The 20,527-nt window shown below is 51.2% G+C and overlaps 1 long non-coding RNA gene across 33 annotated transcripts in view; it reads right to left on the bottom strand.

The window, feature by feature from the left end:
* LOC103348133 (uncharacterized) overlaps nucleotides 1-20,527 on the bottom strand; it is a 260,857-nt gene that overhangs the window by 93,581 nt on the left and 146,749 nt on the right. For 24 of the 33 annotated variants that reach the window (XR_011389535.1, XR_011389533.1, XR_011389555.1 and 21 more), the window contains one exon: nucleotides 7,614-7,743. This is a non-coding gene — a long non-coding RNA (uncharacterized lncRNA). Of the gene's footprint in view, nucleotides 1-7,613; nucleotides 7,744-12,044; nucleotides 12,142-18,018; nucleotides 18,139-20,527 lie in introns of all 33 variants that reach the window. The other 9 variants (XR_011389542.1, XR_011389524.1, XR_011389554.1 and 6 more) reach the window with 3 other exon arrangements.

Here is a 20,527-nt window from a genome sequence, read left to right as displayed (position 1 = left end):
AACTTAAACCCCAAAGTTATTTAACCTGATGATATTTAAAGGGAAAGACCTTTGGGAAGTGATGAGGCCATGAGGGCTGTGTCTTTATGAACAGATTAATCCATCCATGGATTAATGGGTGAATGGGTTATCATAGCGATGGCTTTGCTGTAAAGGCAGCTCCCAGGGCTGGCACTGAGGCATAGTGGGTTAAGCCTTTGCATGCAGCACCGGCATCCCATATGGGCACCAGTTCAAGTCCCAGCTACTCCACTTCCGATCCAGCTCTCTGCTATGGCCTGGGAAGTCAGTACAAGATGGCACAAGTGTTTGGGCTCCTGCACCCACATGGGAGACCTGGAAGAAGCTCCTGGATCCTGGTTTTGGATCGGCACAGCTCTGGCCATTGCAGCCATTTGGGGGGCAAACCAGCACATGGAAGACCTTTCACTCTGTCTCTCCATCTCTCTGTCTAAAACTCTGCCTCTTAAAAAAAATCTTAAAATGAGCTCACTCTGACACACTTGCTGTCTCACCAAGTCATGACCCAGCAGGAAGGCCCTCAATGCCAAAAATATGTTGGCACTGTGCACCTACACTTCCCATTCTCCAGAATGATGAGCTAAGACATCCTGCCTCCCACAACAGACACGCATCCACTGCAGCCAGCTCTGGGACGCGTCAAAGCTAGAAAGCAAACAGCGAGCACCAACAGATTCCCAGGAGAGAAATGACAAGGGCCCCAGGCCTCTGCGGTGCGGCTGCACTCCGGAAGGAGTGAGGGAACGAGAGGCCTGGGCCCTGAGTGCAGCTCTGTCATTTACTTCACTACAAAACACAAGCAAAATCTGCTGGCTTGTGAAGTCTGCCAGGATCCCGGGAGGGGCAGAAATGGGAAGGTGAGCACTGGGAAGAAAGGAGTGCCCGTGGAATCTGCTCTCAGACGACAGTGAGAAGAGGCCCGGAGACATGGAGTCACCTGATGAGTCGTTGATTTCGCAAATGGTCTTCTCAGTCCTGAGAGCTTCTAAACATCAGCCTCAGGTCAGGAAAAAGAAGGGAACCTGAAATCATGCAAAAGCCTAGAGCACCTGTGTGTGCTCTGCACACTCCACGAGAAGATTCCTTCATTTGCTCACAGGCTGTGAAGAATAAATCAGACAATCAGACAAAGCGCTCGGATCAATGTGAATCCTACATTTGAGCAATCACAATTGTTACTAGCACTACTAGTAGTATCTTCATCATGATCACAACTAGCGATCTCCCTGCCCCCACCACTGATACTATCCTACACTACAGGACACTATCTGCTGAGAGGTGCCTAAGAGTATCTATTAGAACTCCTAATGCCAAGGCCAGTGCTGTGGCACTGTGGGTAAAGCTGCCACCTGCAAAACCAGCATCCCATATGGGTGCCAGTTCCAGTCCAGGCTGCTCTACTTCTGATCCAGCTCCCTCCTGATAGCCTGGGAAAGCAGTAGAAGATTGCCCAAGTGCTTGGGCCCCTGTGCCCACTTGGGAGACCTGGATGAGGCCCCTGGCTCTTGGCTTCAGCCTGGCCCAGCCCTGGCTCTTATGATCATTTGGAGAATGAACCAGTTGATGGAAGATCTCAATATCTATCTCTCTGTAACTCTGCCTTTCAAATAAATAAATCTTTTTTTTTTTTTAATTCTAATGCCCATTATATGCCAAGAAGCAAACTCACTGATTGGTTGACTGATAAAACATACAAACAACTGAAGAAATAAACAAATGAATGGATCAATTCCTATAAAATGGGATGGGGGTGCTTCTTAAGAGGGAGGAAGTCTGATGGGTCACAAAGACCAAGACCAGGAGTTAAGAGCTGTCCCAAGTCTCAGGAACCTGGTTCAGGATGTGAGCTTGGCATTGGTAAACACAAATTCTGGACACAGAACAGGACAAAAGTGGCTCTCACGACCCCTCGATTCAGGGTCCTTGTTTGAAAGATGGGGTTTTGAGGAATGAAAGGGGACAGCTGGGGCTCAATGCTCCAAGGATGGCTTTGGGACAAAAGAGGTCAAACCAGCTGCAGGCTGCAGTCTGAGATGGACACTACCTTGGAAACTCGGTGGTTGGATACACCATGTCTCCCCCAGAGTGGTGGTACATGTGTCAACTTAATGGGCCACAGGGTGCCCAGACGCTGGCTCCACGGTGTTTCTGGGACTGTCCATGAGGATGTTTCCGGTTGAGATCATCCCTGGAATCAGCAGACTGGGGGAAGCAGATGGCCCTCCCCCAGGTGTGGGGCAGCACCCAGGCCTCTGAACATCAGATGGCAAGGTAAACAGAACGCTGAAGAGGACAGGAAGGTGGAGGAAGGCTACACTCCACACTGCTCCATCGCTTGAGCTGGGATATGGATCTGCTCCTGCCATCGGCACTTCCTGTTCTCAAGCCTGAAATCTGAACTGGAGCTCACATCGTTACCTCTCCAGCTCTGGCCTTCCAGCTACACCACCAACTCCCCTTACAGACAACCTATTACGGAACTTCTCAGCCTCCATAACACCTTATAATAAATAATCTCCTTTCAGTAGAGAGGAACACGCAGCTATAGATACAGATACAGAGATACAGAGCAACCCTCTCATCTCTGTTGGTTCTGAGTCTGTGCAGAACCCTGACCACTACATGCTGCACATCTAAAAGCCTTAAAGACAGAGAAGATCCATCCTCACAGTTTGCTACAGCACCTGACTCACAGCAGGGAGATGGTCAAGACCATGGAGGGACAGAATTGCCAGTCGCCACATAAGATGCTGGGGAGATCCAAAGCTCTGCTCCAGGAACAGTGGGCAGACCACCACCATGGGTAGGACCCTAAGCACAGTCCCAGCATCAAATCTCTTCCCACAAAGGCACTGATGATGGGAAAAGACTCTTATCATCAAAATAGTACAGCTGAGGGGTTGGCAGAAGGCAGAGACAAGAAGAGAGGAAGAGAGATGGATGGATGGAGAGGAAATCAGTGCAGAGAACAGAGGACCTACCTGCTAATCAGACAGGGGCAGTGCAGGCTTAAGGGCCTAGACTCAGAAAACCCAGGGTCTCAGTTGACAGCCATGGCCAACTGGCAGGAGAGTCTCTAACAACACAGTCTCTGCAAGCCCTCAGCTCCTTCATCTATGAAATGCAGGGGTCCACACCAAGCTGGTGTCCCTCCCTGGGATTTCCCTCAGAGAAAGAACGACTCTTCCCTCCGTTGACCCAGGCACCCTGCATGGCAGCATGCTGCAGGCTTTCAGCAGACATTCACGCGATAGAAGGACAAGGGACAAGCAAGAGTGTTAGGAACAGACAAGTCCTAAGCAGATGGCAATGCTTCACTCTGTTTCTCAAAGCATGCCAGGGTTGGGGTTTGGGGGTACAGGGAGGGCTTTGAAGATGAGGCTCTTTATGCATCACTTTGAGTGTCCAGCCCAAACTCAGTGCCCTCAAATTCAGTCAACCCAAGAAAAGATTCCTCAACCATGTCCCACATGCACCTGCCACAATTCCCCAAGACCTGGAGCTGACCATCAAGACATGGGCAGCCTCGGGAAAAAGACCAGATGGTCATGGAAGTCGAGTGCTGCTTCGGGAGACTGAGTGCAAACCCCTGGGGAGATCACAGGAACTGAGTAGTGCAAAGCCTGGCTGCTGAAGACCATGACAGTTACCATCCATGGTAATAACTGCGGTGGTCATGCAGCTGAGTGGCCGCCTGCTAGACGCATGGGCCTGAGAGAGACTCTCACAGACTTCTGTCTTCGGGGCTGGGTCTGGCCACTGTTCCCTGCCTCTGCACAGCCCATTGCGGGCAGCACAGGGGAAAGCTTAGGAAGCTCCATGTCACCTGCGGGTGCAGCTGTGGCTGTGATTGCTCAGTGACAGATGTTATCAGAAGAAATAAAATTAGGCACATTTTCCCCTCCACTGACGAATCCCTCCTCTACATGTGCCCTCTAGTATTGACATTAATTGAACTCTAAAAATAAACGCTTAGGTCAAATGCAATTCACCAAAAACCTCAATACGAAACCACAAGAAACAAGTAGTAAAAAGTGGGCCCGTACTTTGAAAAGACCTTTCTGTTTCAAGTGCAGAGTTCCGAGTGGGCCGGGAGCTCTTTCACCAACGCAGACAGTGAGTACCGGAAGCCACCTTCACACAGGCACCCTGCAGCTATGCATGGGGACTGGCTCGGGTCCATAAGCTGTCTGAAGGCCTCTCAACAAAAGCCAGAGAAGACCGACATGGGAACAGCAGCAAGGCGGCCAAGAGATGCTCCCAGGGAGGCCAGGAGCCCAAACCAGCAATGTGGGGGGGGGGGGAAGGGGGGGCGCAAAGGGAAGATTCCAGGTGTCTTCGTCTGGCTACTACAGAATGCTTGAGACTGGGTGACTTATAAAGAAAAGAGGTTTTTCAGAGCCTGGTTCTGGGGGATACAAAGCCTGCCATGTGATGGCCATAACTGGTGGGCTCTGGTGGGGGCCTCATGGCAGAAAGGCAGGCACAGGTGGGCAACAGAACTCTCACAGCAGCAAACCTGTTCCCACAAGAAAAGCATCAAACCACTCACAAGGGCTTCACTGCCATGGCCTACAAACCTCCCACTAGGTCCCACCTTGGAGGCTCAGGGCCCCACTCGGGAACTCAAACCACAACACCAACTGATGAAAAAGAAGCCCATCTAGTCTGCATGTCCAACGAGGGGCCAGAGTGAGAGGGAACAACACTGGAAGGAAAAGCAGGTACAGGGGCTCCTGCCACTCCCTTTCACTCCTTTGGGCCAACTCTAGTCCTCATGGTCACCCAAGTATTGGTCACTTTGCAGCTGAGAAGAGAGAAGTTGGAGATCTGTAAAGGTCTTGCCCAGGGTCACACAGGAAATGTAAGGTGGCGCTGGGGTGGTCTCCAGGTTCTGACTCCATGCTCCTGGTACCTCTGTTCCATGGAAGGAATCGCACCACGGACCAGGCTCATGTATGGGCAAGGTGCAGATGCCTTTCTATTGGTGTGTGGTCCAGGTGCTGACTTCTAGGCTGATACTTCTAGGATAAGCAGATCCGCATGCACAATGCTAACGTTTAGGTCTTTCTCATGCCTCTGTCACAGACCAGCCCTGTCCCAGTCCTCTCTTAGGATTATGCGCCTTGGATTCCGAGCACCTGTCTCAGCTCTGTCTTTCCAGTGTTCACACAAGGCAAGCAAGAGTGTTCATTTCCATAGCCGGGGCATCAAGGCTCTCAGAATCAACCCTGGTGACCACAGTCCCTTCTACCCTTTCTCCCCCGCCAAGGTTAATAGTTGCTTCCAGCCCTCCTGATGCAGTAGGGAATGGTGACTGACAGAAATGTCTGTCGCCCTGTTATGTTCACTCCTCCCCCAAAGCTAACCACCTGGCCCAACACTCAAGGACTGGTGGAGCCTTTGATGGCTGAAGCCACGCAGGCAGTGCTCCTGCAGGAAGGCCCGTTAGAGGTACATGTTGCAGAGGAGAGTCAACAGCCCAAGTGGGAAGTGAGATGCTAAAATGAAAATGAAGAGGAGATGTGTGTGCAGGAAGCTGCAGAGTACAGACAGTACTCTTGCCCTCTAACTGGCAGTTTGGCTCCTGGTAGGCCTTACTCCCAACCATCACTCAGCAGCTGCAAGAAACAGCTCACTCTCCAGGCAACTGCCCTGCATGGGAGAGCCCCCTACGTCCCAACATACACGGTCGCCCCTCTGCATCCATGGGTTCTGCATCCATGGAATTAATCAACCATGCATCAAAAACATTTGGAAAAAAAAAAATTGCATCTGTCCTGAACACGTACTCCCGAATCAATGCAAGACAACAACTATTTACACAGCAATTACACTGTATTGAGCACTGTAAGTAATCTAGGCGTGATTGAAAGGATATGGAAGGATGTGCATGCACTAAATGCAAATACTATGCCATTTATGTAAGAGAATTCAGCATCGTAGATTTAGGTATCTGCAGGGGTCCTGGAACAAATCTGCCACCCATACCAGGAGACCACTCTACTCGGTACATGTAGGGCACACCAGGCGAGTGTGTCTTCCACCATGACTGGAAGGCAACTGTTCATCTCTGTGTCTCAGGAACGGCCAACACCAGAGCAGATGAGAGATACAAATGTACTTGGGAACACTTTGTATTTGAGCCATCATCTGCTGCCTCCCAGGGTGTGCATTAAGCAGGAAGCTGGATGGGAAGCGGGGGAGCTGGGACTCTGAAATGGGATGCAGGCTCTTGGGAACGTTTAATAGCCAACACAAAAGAGCCCCCAGTAGTACAACCATAGCCTCATTCTCTGCGGCTCTCTCAGTGCTAACTTCTTTGACTTTCTTCTCACCAGCCCACACTTTCTCACCCCTCTTTCTATCCTTGCAAAAGCTCAGGTTCATTATAGGAATCACACTGGGTTCTTTTCATGTTATTCATTCTTCCCAATATCTTCTTTAAAGAAAAGCAAGCAACTGCCCTCCTTTCCTCTGAACTAGTAAAAAATGTCCTCTTTTGCTTATCTGTCTCCTTCCCTCTTCTTTCCCCGTCTTGACTCCCTCCCTTTCAATTTTTCATTCATTTGTTCTCCCAACATCCACACTGTGGGGCCCAAACCTGGGCCAGACACTGTGCCAGTTACTGCGATACATGCAGAGCATCCTTATTCTAAACAAGTTCACCAGCAATGCGGGAGAGACGCTAAGAGAAACTTGTACTGAGTGCAGCAGCCTGGGGTAACTGTGGCAGGTTGCCTGGTACAGTCTGGCAGAGTGAGTGCAACTCAGCTGGGGGTAAGGAGCTGGGCGTGACCAGGAGGGGATGCACAGGCTACTTTCCAGGCAGACTTGAGGTCAGGTGAAAGATACACAGAACAGCAGATCAAAGACTTGGAAGGTCTTCTACATAGTAACTGGGAGCACAAAACACCTCTTCCATTTTGCAGTATTTCTTCCTCCATGCTAAGCTCTTTACCATCTCATTCAAGACCCGCAACATCTTCATGAGGGATCCACCAACATCTCTATTTCACAAAGTGAGGAAACCAAGGTTCAGACCATGTGAGTGATTTCCCCAAGGTGAGGCAGGTAGCAAAATTCAGAAGCCCCAGGTCTGCTTGAAGGCCAGCGTCCTACCATTTATCCCAAGCAGCCTCACACTCAATGTGGTCAAAGCATGCAATTCAAAGAGGAAGGTAAAGTACGGAACAAACTGGGAATGGAAGAGGAGCTTCTATCATGGATGCCCCAAAGGCACTCTGATCTGATATATAACCTCTGCTCCACCTCTCCTCCTCTCCTCAAGGCAGCCTTTCCACCTTAGCAAGACGGCTGGAACATTCTATACTCTCTGTGAGATCAGAAGTGGGCTCAGAGATGGTGGGCTCCTTGCCCAGCTGGAGCCAGAGGGAGTACCCGCTAGGCACAAGACCAAGTGGACTAAATGCTGAGCGCCAGGTCAGGGTAAGGGGACAGGAAGCCAGCTGTCCAAGCACCTGGGAGCAGCACAGGAAAACTGGTCAAGTGTTCCAGAACCACCACCAAACCTGTGTTGCAAGAAACCACATTCTGGGTTCCACAAGGCTCGTGAGCAGAAAATCCCTCACCTCAATGCTCCAAATGCCAAATATTCCAGTTTCTCAGCAGAAAAGGGCAGTGCCTAAGTCCTTCTGGGGTTCTGAGTGGACGCGCAGTTTTTCAGACTGAAAGTGTCGAAATCCCAGGTCTAACAGGATTCTAGAAACATACAAGAGGAAAGAGAAGTATGAGTGTCAGGGCTCAACTTTAACAGGTGTGCCAATGAGATGTGCCATTCATTTGAAAAGTAAGGACTATATATTTACTAGATGCTAAATGCGAAGTACCAGAATAGCAGATGCTATTACACGCCAAGCTGTGTGTTGGACACTGTACCTACATTCAGCTATGTAACCTCACGAGACCTGCATTGATAGTCCCACACTTTGTAAGTCACACCAAGGGACCAGGCAGGAACTGATGGTTGGGTCCTTCCTGACCGCCACACACATGCCCATCAATCACATTTCCCTTTCCCAGCAGAACTCCACTCATCTGATTCCAGGAACTCCAGACAGAGAGGAAGCGCAGGTCCAGTGACCTCCTGCTGAGCATGCCCTGCCTGGGATACCCGGCTCATTCTGCACACAGGAGATTACGTGAACCATGGCAGCTGCATGACATCACTGTCCTGAGATTTATCCGCACTCAGCACCACAGTCTGGTAACACGTCATCAGTGGACACCACACGTTACTCAAGAAACAAAAAATGTAGCCTCACCAGAGATTCTTATCCTAGCTGGTACCTGTGATGGCTACATGAGGAAGCCAGGAGGGGTGGGGCCGTGTGGAGAATGAGACATGGAGGCCACCTCTGGTCCTACCAGCCCAGAGAGAACGCCCTAAGCTACCCTGAAACAAGGCCTGATGCTGAGCCTCCGGGGCTCCGAGTGAACTGATCCTCCCATCCTTCCAGGGACAGTGATGCTGGTAGTGGCAGCCACATTATCACATAACAAGAGGGGCCCCTTTCCCCTTCCATGCATTCCACCCAAGGCACAACACCCTGACAGCCACATCGTTAGAGAGACGGGGCTCAGGAAGCAGACTCAGAATCACTGATGCTGAGAGGTTCCAAAGAGGAATTTGCCATGAACTCTGAGGATGGCTGGCAAAGCATCCTTGCCCCAAGACCGACAGCAAAGACAGGCGGCTGATGTTTCCGAGGATTCCGTCTCCCGCTCTCCTGCAGGCATGACCTGGCTGTAACTTACTCCTCTGAGGCCCCTGGTCATCACATCCCTCCCTTGGAGGTGTAGGCATCAGGGACAGACAGACCCACATCAGTTGTGCAAGCCTAAAAGCACCTGCCTCCTCCACTTCAGTGCTGGTTTAATCCAGCCAACACCCAGAGGCCAGGTCCCAGAACAGTCAATTGTACCTTCCTTAGAAAGGTCCCCCTTGAGGGGCCGGCGCTGTGATGTAGCAGGTAAAGCCACCGCCTGCAGTGCTGGCATCCCAAACAGGCGCCGGTTCGAGTCCCAGCTGCTCCACTTCCCATCTAGCTCTCCGCTATGGCCTGGCCAAGCAGTAGAAGATGGTCCAAATCCTTGAGCCTCTGCACCCGCATGGGAGACCCAAAATAAGCTTCTGGCTCCTGGCTTCAGATTGGCCCAGCTCTAGCTGTTGCATCATTTGGCAAGTGAACCAGCAAATGGAAGACTCTCTCTCTCTCTCTCTCTTTCTCTCTCTCTCTCTCTGTAACTCTGCTTTTCAAATAAATAAATAAATCTTTAAAAAAAAAAAAAAGTCCCCTTGACAAGCAAGGCCCCCAGAAAGCCATAATCTTGGCACCCGTGCACACCCGTGCTCCTCGGCGTCCTGACCCAGGAAGCACTTTTTGCCTTGTTTTCCAAATGCATTCGCTTCCTTACCCACAAAGGGCAGCAGCACAGTTCCTGGATGTGGGCTCTTACCAGATTACCTCCCAGTTCTGCTACTCTAAGTCTTTTTAGGAGTCTACGCAAGATATTTAAGCTTCCTGAGGCTCAGCTCTCATGGTAAAGGTTTGTTCACGGCGCTGAGAATCTCTGCAAAGCTTAGCACTTGGCCTGGTACGTTGTAAGCACTTATGAATGTCAGCTGCTTTTAATACCACTCAAGCAAGTACTCAGGTCTTAGCTTCTTAGTCTCCTTCCCAAAGGGGAAAGAAAACGAGCTCCTCTTTTCCTCTCTCACCACAAGGACTTCCTCAGGCTAGGGCTTAGCACATGTGGCTAAGAGCAGCTAAAGTCTGGGGCTGCAATCCCGGGTCCTCAGCTCAGGCCTGGCTGTGAGTGGTGTCAGTCCACACATCTGTGGAACACAGCAGGGGCAAACACTGTCCACCTCCCAGGTGTTATGAGATGAAATGAGACAGAGCATGAAAGGGTTACTCTATAAACTACAAATAGAATTCACCGTAACAGTAGCACCCTTCTTGGGTCTGCTCTGTAGAGGATGCCGTTAAATACTGTCCTCCCAGGACTCCCCTGAACACGCACAAGACCCCCGGAGGTGAGGAGACAGGTGCAACGGTCACTCCCATTTTACAGATGTGGACGCTAAAGCTTAGAGCGGCAAAGGGGGTTGCCTGATACAAAACAACGAGGACGTGGCTGATCTACTGTCCCCACTCCTTGTGACGGGGATCAGGGTCGGGGCTTGGGGGAACAGAGAACATGAGCCCCTGCAGAGGAAAGAACCTCTTTCCAAGGCAGCCATACTGATTAACGTCTTTAATTAATGTTATTACCCATACACACAACGTTCCATTGAAAGGAAGAGACTGAGATTCCTAATTTCTCCCTGCAGCTTCCAGTGCAGTGGTGAAATAGAGTCCTGGGCTGGCCAGGAGTGCAGGGCCTAGTGCAGAGCTGTGGCTGATGCAGACACCTGGCCCCGACCTGGCCAACTAAGCTACCAGCACTCTAAGGCTGCAGAGGATACCTTCTCGATGTTGACCGCAACAGTGGAGGATCACTGCTGGGGCCCATCAGTGTGATGACGTCTGAGAGGTCTGAGTGCCCTTGGCAGGCAGACTCAGGCCACCCACAACCCAGAAGAGCTGAGAGGCAGAGGGGGGGCCCTGCTCCAGCCTCTCAGCCGCTCTGCTCTGGGATCTGCCCTCCTCTCCACCTGCAGAACTCCAGGTGTGCTGGAAGTCCGAGGTCATCCACCCTCCGCAAAACGGAAGGCAGGGCAAGTTCATCTCCTCTCTCTAACCAGGTGAGATGCATGGTGGCTGCACAACCTGAACAGGCACAGGTAACCACCAAGAACGCGGTCTCTGCCAGAAAGGTGAGTGAGAGGCACAGGACATAAGGCACGCCACGGCATAAGCACCATTGCCACTGCCAGCCAGGCAGCCTCACCTTGGGCCTTGAGTGCCACATGGAGGAGTGGGAGGGGAACCAAGTGGGTGTGCAGATGGCGGCCAGGGCTGGTCAGTCGCTCGGCTGCCATGAGACAGCTGTGAAGTGACTCAACACACACACATTCCTGACCCGGAAATCATCAAAACACACGTCAGCCCACTGCGAAAAAGCACAGGGGTGACTAGGCAATGACAGCAACTGTGGGTGGCAGAGGATGGGACACTGCCCTCAGGAAGCCCCCTTAGCACAGGCCACGTCTTAGGATGTGTGCCTATCCCTGGAGCAGGGCCTAGAAGTGGGCAGGAAATCAGATACGGCTGAGCCTCTCTCCCCCAGACAATCCACCAAGTCTGGCTCCATGCTTGGCTGAATCTGATGCAGTCCAGGAGGCCTGTGCACGCAGGGAGCTTGAAGAAGCTAAGGGTATAGGTTAGCCCCCCACCTGTTACAATCTGGGGTGCTGCAGGCAGTGCACTTAACTGCTCTGGTCCTTGCCCATAAACCGGAATGAGAAAGAGAGAAAGAGCAGCTACCTCCCTAAACTGGGATTACCCTGCAGCATCTGGCTCAGGGCAGGTGTATGACAGACACCTTGGTCTCTCACTGCTGTCATTTATTCCTGTTGCCTGGTAGGCACATTGGGTCTTAAGATCGTCAGTCCAGGACTTGAACCTCAGCTCTGTGCTTCCTGGGAAGGTGGCCACAGATAATCTGCTTGATCTCTCGATGCCTCAGTTTCTTCCTCTGCAGAACATCGAGGTGACCACAGCCTGACGATCACAAGCAATGTGATCAAGCAATGGTGCATACAGTATGAGTGATCCAGAATGAAGGCTCCTTGGGCAGGCACTGGGGTGCCCCACACACGCAGCCCAGATCCGAGTACCTGGAATCGAGCCCCAGAGGCAGCAGATCATGGTGGCTCAAGTCCTTGGATTCCTGCCACCCATATGGGAGACCTGGATAGGGTTCCTGGCTCAACCCCAGCTGTTGCAGGCACTTGAGAAGTGAATCAGTGGATACAAGATATTCATTCTCTAAGAAACTTTAAAAAAGCATGAAGCTTCTAACCCAGACTGAGGAACATCCTACAGACAACTTACCTGGACTTTTCAACAGTGTCAAGGTCAAGAATGGCTGAGGAACTGTTGCAGGTTAAGGGAAGGCAAAAGAGACACGGCAGCTAAATGCAATGGTGATCTGGAAACAGGAAAAAAACAGCCAAACAGGACATTATCGGGACAACTGATGAGATTGTGTGTGGCCTGTGGATTAGATAATACAATTGCAGCAGCCTGGGTTTCCTGAGTTTAACAATTACACAGTGGTTCTATAAGAGAATGTGCTCATTCTTAGGAAACACACGCTGAATATCTGGGCTAAGAAGCATGTCTGCAACTTACTCTCAAATGAGTCGGAAAAAAAAAACAGTGGGGTGGGGAGTCTGCAGACTGACTTAACCACTGGTGAATTCTTTATAATATCTTTGTGCTTTTTTTTCCCCCTGTTAGCTTTACATTCTGTCAAAACACAAGACCAAGAGCTCAGAAGCAGGAGGGGAACAAACAGGTCTAAGGCAGCGAGGATCAACCCCACAAGCAGAGAGTCTAAGTCTTTCTCATCAAACCCACATCACCTTCTCCATAAATGTTACAATTTACTGTGCAGAAAACTGCAAAGGATGAAACTGAAATTTAACATGAACCACCACCTCCCACGAAAAATAAAAACACGTAACGGCTGCCACTATTAAGAGACCCCAGGCCAGGCCTGGAGGACTAACGGGAAACAAGCAGGCCAGAGCCTGGCCACCAAGCAGCCCGGCAGGAACTGAGCTGTGCAGGACAGAGATAAACACAGGTGCCCACCTGGAGCCACGGCTGGCTTTGGCTCTCAGCCAGGCTATGTTAATTCAAAGGGCTGTACCTCTCAAATCACTGGAGCCATCTAAGGACGCTTAAGGTAGACTCCAGTGTTATCTTCAGTTCACATTGGAGGACACTGATGCTGGAGGACGTGCTGCCTGGGTTTCAAGCTGGAGCGCGGGTGAGCTGGGATTTGACCCCAAGTGACTTCGAAATTATGTCCACAGGCAGAAAGGAGGCAACATTCCAGGCCCAAGTGGCAGCAGCCACCAAGACCAGCGTCCTCTGAGGTCACGGCCCCAGACAGGTAATGCTGATGTCTCAAGGCAGCTGCCGGCCACATGCGAGGCCAGACGCATGTATGCCTGTCCTGGGTACTGTCACCAGTGCTGGCCCTGCATACACATGTGCTCATGCCCTGCCTGTAGGTGCACCCAGGGACACACATCTCCTTCTCAGCCATGCACGGACTCACTCAACCAACTGTGAGAGCTGTGTTGCCGGGAAGCGGAAGCAGGGGTCGGCAAACACCGACGGCAGCAGGCTTCCCTGCAAACCTTCCCTCTCTGGACATGTGTTTGGGGAATGACTTGCTGCTGTGGTCTGAATACAATCTGTCCCCTCCAGAACTTCTTCTTGGCAGGGAGGGCTTGAAGAACTGAATAGACTGTTAGCATGATTAGCAGCTTTCTTGCAGGCCTGGGTGAATTCTCAACGTAGTGAATGAGCTCCCGCTCTTGAAGGGGTAGATTAGGTGCCACAGGGAGGGTGGTTAAAAGCAAGGCCGCCCTCTGTGCACTGCCTCTCGTGTGCACAACTCTCCTGGCCCTTCTGCCTTCTACCACGTAATGAAGCAGCGTGAGGTCCTCACCAGATAGGCTGTCTGATCCTGCGCTTCTTCTGCACAGCCTCTGGAACTGTGGCTGGATAAACTTGGCTTTGTAAATAACCCAGTCTCAAGTATTTTATGAGAGCCACAGAAGACAAAGACGTTCACGTATTCGAGAGTTGTTTGCATTTTGCAAAAACAAACTAAGACACTTCTTTAAAAGGTTTGCTTTGTTGTGTTTAAATCCAAAAGACAGAAAAAGAGTTCCGCCCAGTCACTGTGTGCGCTGGGGACCCTGGAGCACTGACCTGCTGGTGCCCAGGACACCTGTCTCCACTCTAACTGCGTGTCTGCAGCGGGGGAGGCACCAGAATGATTAGAGACCCAGAAGCAGCAGCAACACTGATGATCCTGGAGGAGATTTAGATTTGCCCCCCAACAGGCCCATCCGTAAGGCCCTGAGACCCCAGATCTGCTGTGAAGATGGCTGAGGAAAGCCAGTCTTCAGGAATCCCAACCCACAGTCTTGCAAGGGCAGGAACTGTGTGAGTGCCTCTGTGTCTACAACAACCCCTGGAGGTACGTAGGGAACCTTATTATCCCCATTTTACAGCTAAACAAACCAAGGCACAGAATAGCGAGGAAAGGTGCCCACAGTCTCCATAGCGGAGTGGACTCCTAACCTGTACTTGGCCTGGAAGGCAGAGTGAGGACCTCCATGGTCACACAAAGAAAGGATCTGAGGTCAGAGGGCCCAGGGTTCCAAGCCACACTCCTCCGACCAGAGGCATGTGTGGGTCGCAGCACTGTCTCCCACGAGACCGAGATAACACCCATGAAAACGCTCTGAACACTGCCAAGTGCTGTGAGAGTCTCACCACCAAAACAGAGCCTGCAGAGAGGGCAATGGGAGGAAGACGGTTCTGGAAAGTCACACTCACTAGGAGGTTTCCCTGGGCCAACAGAAGCATCGCACCTCCTAATCTTCCACCTCAAACTTTCCTTTTTGTCCCCGTGCGTCTGTTTAACTTTCCCTCACACACATCCTCCCACCGCACGGGTGTTAAGTTATGAAGTCACCGCTGAAGGTGCATAGTTTTCATTTCTCCAACCCCAAAAACCTCCCTTCCTGCCAGCACGCCTGGGTCTTGTCACCTAGAACATCAAAGCCATTGCTTTCGGTAAAAGCCTTTCTGATCATTTGGATGACTCGTGCAGATAAACACAACCCACTGCATGCCCTTCCTGCTGCCCCTGTGGGGAGGTGAGCGAGTGGCTGCAGAGAGTGAGCAAATGGCACTGGCAAAAGTGCCAGAGAATCGCATGGCCTGCACTCCTCTCCGCCTTCTTCAGGTGGCCGTGGCCGCTCCTTTCCCCACCCCAGGGGCTTCCTGAAAAGGAAGAGGGCTAAGCCGGCCAGTGCCTGGGCCTCTTGAGATCTGAAAACCACTGATTTCATCGCATCCTCGCCATTCGGCTCTACTTCCTGAACTGTAATGCTAGCTCATTTACATACAGGGAAGAAAAGCTCAGTGAGTACGTATCGGCTGGGCTGTAATTTTTGGTGACTCACAGAGGAGAAAATACATATTTCCACTCAATTCAAAAGAGAGATCCCTCCATTCTCCAGTTACTCAAATGATGTGAAGTCACTGAGCCAATGGGACTCCTGGGGAAGTTCCAGGCTAATGGGAGGTCACTCGTCAGTGAATTTCAGTGAAGCAGGGACTTTCCCCGGTCTAGACAGGTGCACCAGCAGGTGGGCTATGCTGGACATTCCCCTTCCTGAGGGAAACATCGTGGACCCATTCAACTTTGCACCTCAATGAGCAGTCCTCCAGGGGGCCCAGGAAATACCAGGCTCAACGCCCAGTAAGTCACACCCCCAAGACAGAGGTCCCCCCTTCCAGGAAGCCAACGGTGAACCGCTCAGTTTTAACCCCCTGGACTGGGAACTCCGTAAGGGTAGCCGGGGGCCTGAGGTGGAACAGGAGCTCCATACATCACTGCCAGACAGTAAATACCTGCTTGATGAATTAATTACGCTGCTTCATAAAGCTTGGGTAACTCCACTTCCCAAAATACTTGGTACCTGGTATGTGCTAGGTCCTGGGGATGAAATGGGAACAGGGCAGGTAAGTATCTGTCCAGCCATCACCCAAAGCAGCTGCTCACAGTGCGGGTGGACGACCCTCAGCTCACAGGCCTCTTAGGGGACTGCACTGTAGAAACAAAACTATTTTTCTTGAGGTTGATCATCCTTGGAGGGAAGCCCACATGCAGTGAGTGCTCACCCAATTCAAGCCACTTCGGAAGGACCATTCCAACTGCAAGGCTCCTCCAGGCTTGGCCTTTGCTGAGACATTGCCCCAGCTTGACTTCTCCTAATCCTGATTTCTTCTTCCTCAATTTCCCAACTGTGGATGCCAAAGGCACCCCGTGATGGGTGTCCTCCCCACTATTAACATACACCTCAGCATCTGCTTCACAGGGAAACCAGCGTGCATCAGGAAGGGTCTCGTGATTCACACTCGGGCCCGGTGCCCCTAAGAAGGTTCTAGGGCCAGGAGGGCAAACGAGAACAGCTTCCCTGGAGCACAGTACTGACAAGGGTGCGATCAATGAGCAAGAGCTGTGAATCCTGTGCAAACACTCACAACTGCTCTAATACCGGCCCAGGTCATTGAGGCAAAGACCTCTGTCTCATCTTTGTTCCCCCAGCGTGCAAGACGGGCAAGAAGCCTGGGGAAACTTCTGTTGGGTGATCGGACAGTGAGCAGACGGACAAAGGAACGCGGGTTGAACAGGAAGTACACCTAAAGTTGCTTGACAATAAATGAAAGGTAATGGTGATCCGTATAGGTTACATTACACAATTCACGTAAAGTAACATTAATAATAAAGTTGACAACTGAGCTGCACATAGAGGGCTTCCTAATGGAGGTAACTTGGGATCAACAGCTTGCACGAACTGAGAGAATGGAGGGAGACATGGGGGGCAGTAGCATCAGCAAACCAAGTCCTGACTCTGCTCATCAGGTCTTGGGTAAAGAGCAATACATCCATCATAACGGCGATGGCCCAGTGACACAAGATGGGGGGAACAGTCTGTGACCACCACATCTACCACTGTGAACAGGGCCATGATGTGCCCATTCCCAGTGAGATGTCCAGCTGACGGAAGGTGCCAAACATACCAGTATAGTTTGGAGACCTAATCACCAAGCTCACGGAACCGTGGTGCTTGGTAACACCTGGTAATGAAAGTCTCACGACTGACAAAGATTTCTGAAGGTGCATCCTATGCCTCATCTGCCACACTCCTGAAGTGCGCAGGGGTGTGGGAGGTGCCATGAGCCTCTGTTCGAGAATGAAGTTTTAGGGGCAGAACAAAACCCTGGAGAAACATAGACACCAGCCTCAGTCCCCCACCAGGAAATGTACAGCGCCTGGGTGCCCACTGGCCCCCCGAGCATCCTCATTCCTGAGGATGACGGCAAGAGAAACAGACGGGAGTACTGAAGGGAAGGGGATCCGTGGGAGCCCGAGGTTTGTGCACACGAGAAAAAGCACTGAGGGCAACAGGAAAGGTAAAGTTTGCTTAGGACAATGAAGAAACAAGTGACATCATGGGGACTATTTGAGTAACACAGCATATTCTAGAGAGCATGGCAGCCTTTGACCTATTACTACACCCCCCTGGGCTAGGAACATCTAAGGGGTTAAATCCTGGGGCCATGAGAGGTGGCAGGAAGGATGACAACTCAAATAACCAAAGTCCAAGGCAGGCTGGGATGCTGAGCCCCGGGCTGACAGTCACACACGGCAGGGAGTCAGGAAAGCTCAGAGTGAGGCCGACAGGCTTTGCTGCAGAGCAACCTGGGCTGGGGTGGAGGCTACACCACTTCCTGGAGGCGAGACCTCTGGTACACAGAGCACAGCACACCTCCCCGAGCTTTGGGCACTGTCTGAGGTGTGGGGATGAAGACCTCTCGGAGTGCCTGGAGAGACGGAACACAACCTGTGCGGCATGCCTGACACATACTTCATGCTTAATAAGCACACACCACCTTGCGGAAATCGGGTCACCAGCCTACGGAAGACACTGCCAGTGCTACTCTTTCCATCTGACTCCACAAATCCTGAGCGGCTCAAGAGACTCTCCTGCCCACCACTCTGGGCACTCAGTGGGGACGAGGCAGGTGCAGAAAGAGAACTGCGACCCCATTTCATCCAAAGCCACTCACCATTGACCAGTCACATGTGCCAGGCCTACACAGGTGATCTCAGAGATTAAGTATGAAAGCTTCAAACATGCACCCTCTCATCTCACTAAAGAAACCAATGAAACGGCAAGACAGCAAGGGACTCATCCAAACTCACACAGCAGGTCAGAGTCAGGGGACGGGAGGGTGCAGCTGGAGGCAGTGTCAGCTACGTAAGCCACAGTCCAACAGGCACAAGAGCTCAGCATCTCGGAGCAAGTCCACGGTGTCCTCACCCCTGAAGCCAGAGAAAGAACAAAAGGAATTTCAAGCAATGAGTCCGATGTCAGGCAGAGGGACAGTGACTACCCTCTCCTTCCCTAAGAAGAGAACATTTTTCCCATATTCCCATCCTAGGCTGCACAGGGCTGCGCCAGCCTAGACAAGAGGCTGAGGCCCAAGGGCCCTGTAGGGCTACTGCTCCAGGGCTTCTAGGACCAAGAAAGGGGACTTCAGGTTAACAAGCAGCAGGACTAAGAGAGGTAAGAAACTAAAGAAAAGAACCAGTCCCCTGCTGGCCAAGACATCCCAACTCCCAGAAGACTAACAGGCTTGTCCAAAGTCAGTTGTGACCTCAGTATAGATAGACCCCTCCAAGCAGCTAGGTGAGTTCTCCCCCAGCAGGAAGGAGAGAAAGAAAGCGAGGAAATGACTCCTCAAGTCTACTTGTGAATGCTCTTGAGTGACCCCTGGTCAATATCAATGGATCATCAGCCCAGGAAAAGGAAGGAAGCCCAAGTAGGAACGGGAAGTTCAGCCCTGCAGAAACCACTCATCGGGGCCTCTCATCGCCTCCACCTCCCTCCAAGGCGGCACTGGTGGGTTGTCACATGGCCACCAGTCCCCAAAGGCAGCCCCGCCATTCGCAAGTGGCAGAAGGTTACCATGGGGCTCAGAGAGCTTGCTCAAGACACATCTGCACGCACACTATGCAGTGTCCTCCAAGACCAATGCAACACCAGCTACACCCAAGTCTTTTATTTTCCCAATCCTTTTCAATTAGAAATAATTTGTTGTCGATGATGACGATGATGATGTTAAAAGGAAAGAAGTGTGCAAGAGGACAATTTTATTCAACAAGATCCAGCCACCTGGGGAGGGGTGCAGGCACCAGTGGTGCCACCATCAGAAATGCTTAGAGAGGAGCCCTGCTCCAAGGGAGTGCTAGGCTGGCTGTCTCTGAGCTTTCTTCCAACCCTGAGACTCTGCAAGTCTATACTGAAAGCCCACTTCCCATTCTAACAGTCCCCCTGCATAGACTGTAGGAGTTTCTACAAATTTACATACACGTTCCACTCTCCGTGGGGACACTGCTCTTTGCAACCCATGCTGACTCTCCTGACAAGTGAGCCCCAGCCTCGCAGGGGAGAGCTTCAGGCCCTCGTGAGACAGACGAACACACGCAGGACTGTAGAAGCCTCCAGAGCCCACAGGATGTGGTGAACAAGGCAACAAGAGAAATCAGAGACAGCGTCTAGAAACACAAACGGCACCACAGAGAAACGCACTTCCCAGGAACACACACGGACTTCTCTTTGTTTTTCTGAGTTTCTAAGCCCAAAAATAGTGGCAGGAGGCGTGTCTCAGAACTTGCTAAAGAAAACACCTGCCTTGCTCAGAAGGGACACATTGACAGGGGACAAGTGTTAAGGTTGCAGGCATAAAGACCCCAAGAGCCATCCAGGGACTTCACACGGGTCTCCCCATGCCATGATGAGCAAGGTGTTTTGGCTCCAGCCTTCAAACTCAGGGGGGCAACACGTCCATCAGCCTGTCACACGTAGGCCTGCTTTGGAAGCTAGCTCAAGTTAAGGCAAGGCTGTGCTGTGACGGGCTCCATTTGAAGGTGTCTACACTCGGAAGTAATGAACGCAGCCTGCAAAACAGCCAAAGTTGGCATTCCCACAAAGAGTTGGTAAACAAGCAGATGGAAAAAATACGCACTGGCCTCAGTAAGGACAAAATATATAAACCTAACAAAAGGCCATGGAAAAGACTATTCAATTATGATTTTGTTAAGCTACTAACACCCCATGTTGATAAGGTTATGATGAAACTGGTACACCCACGTGTTGATGACGGCGGCGTAAACAACCTTGTTTCAAAGTCACCTGGTGACAGGTCAGGTCACAGAACTGTGCCCTCTGACTCAGCAGCCCTTCTGCCACAGTCCGTCCAAAGGACTTCCCAGAGAAATGAAATTTCTATGCACAGAGATGTCCATGGCACTCTGAGGTACAATAGCAAACTCTAAGAAAATTTAATTTTCGACAATAGGGAGTGACTTTGAATGAGATTTATCAAACGGATAAAGCATGATACACTCTCTAAACTGGATAATTTGTAAAGTACTTTAACGAAATGGAAAAACATCTGATCCAATATGAAGGAAAAAAAACGACTGCAAACTGTGGGGAGCAACTGAGACTAGGCTAAGTTACTGGAATTAAGACTTATTCTATGCATCTGCTCTCCCACAATATGGTGCTGGGGAGGAGTAAAACTTCTACGCAGCTGCCTCTCGCCAATTTGACTGATAAGCTGCAGGAGCTGATCCTGCTCCTGATTGGAGGAGAGCAGCGTGCTCAGCGTGTGGGCAGCAGAGTTGGGATTGGTGGAAGAGGACT

Source organism: Oryctolagus cuniculus, chromosome 6, assembly GCF_964237555.1.
Source record: "Oryctolagus cuniculus chromosome 6, mOryCun1.1, whole genome shotgun sequence".
Lineage (NCBI taxonomy): Eukaryota > Metazoa > Chordata > Mammalia > Lagomorpha > Leporidae > Oryctolagus > Oryctolagus cuniculus.
This window is presented reverse-complemented; position numbering and strand designations above follow the sequence as displayed.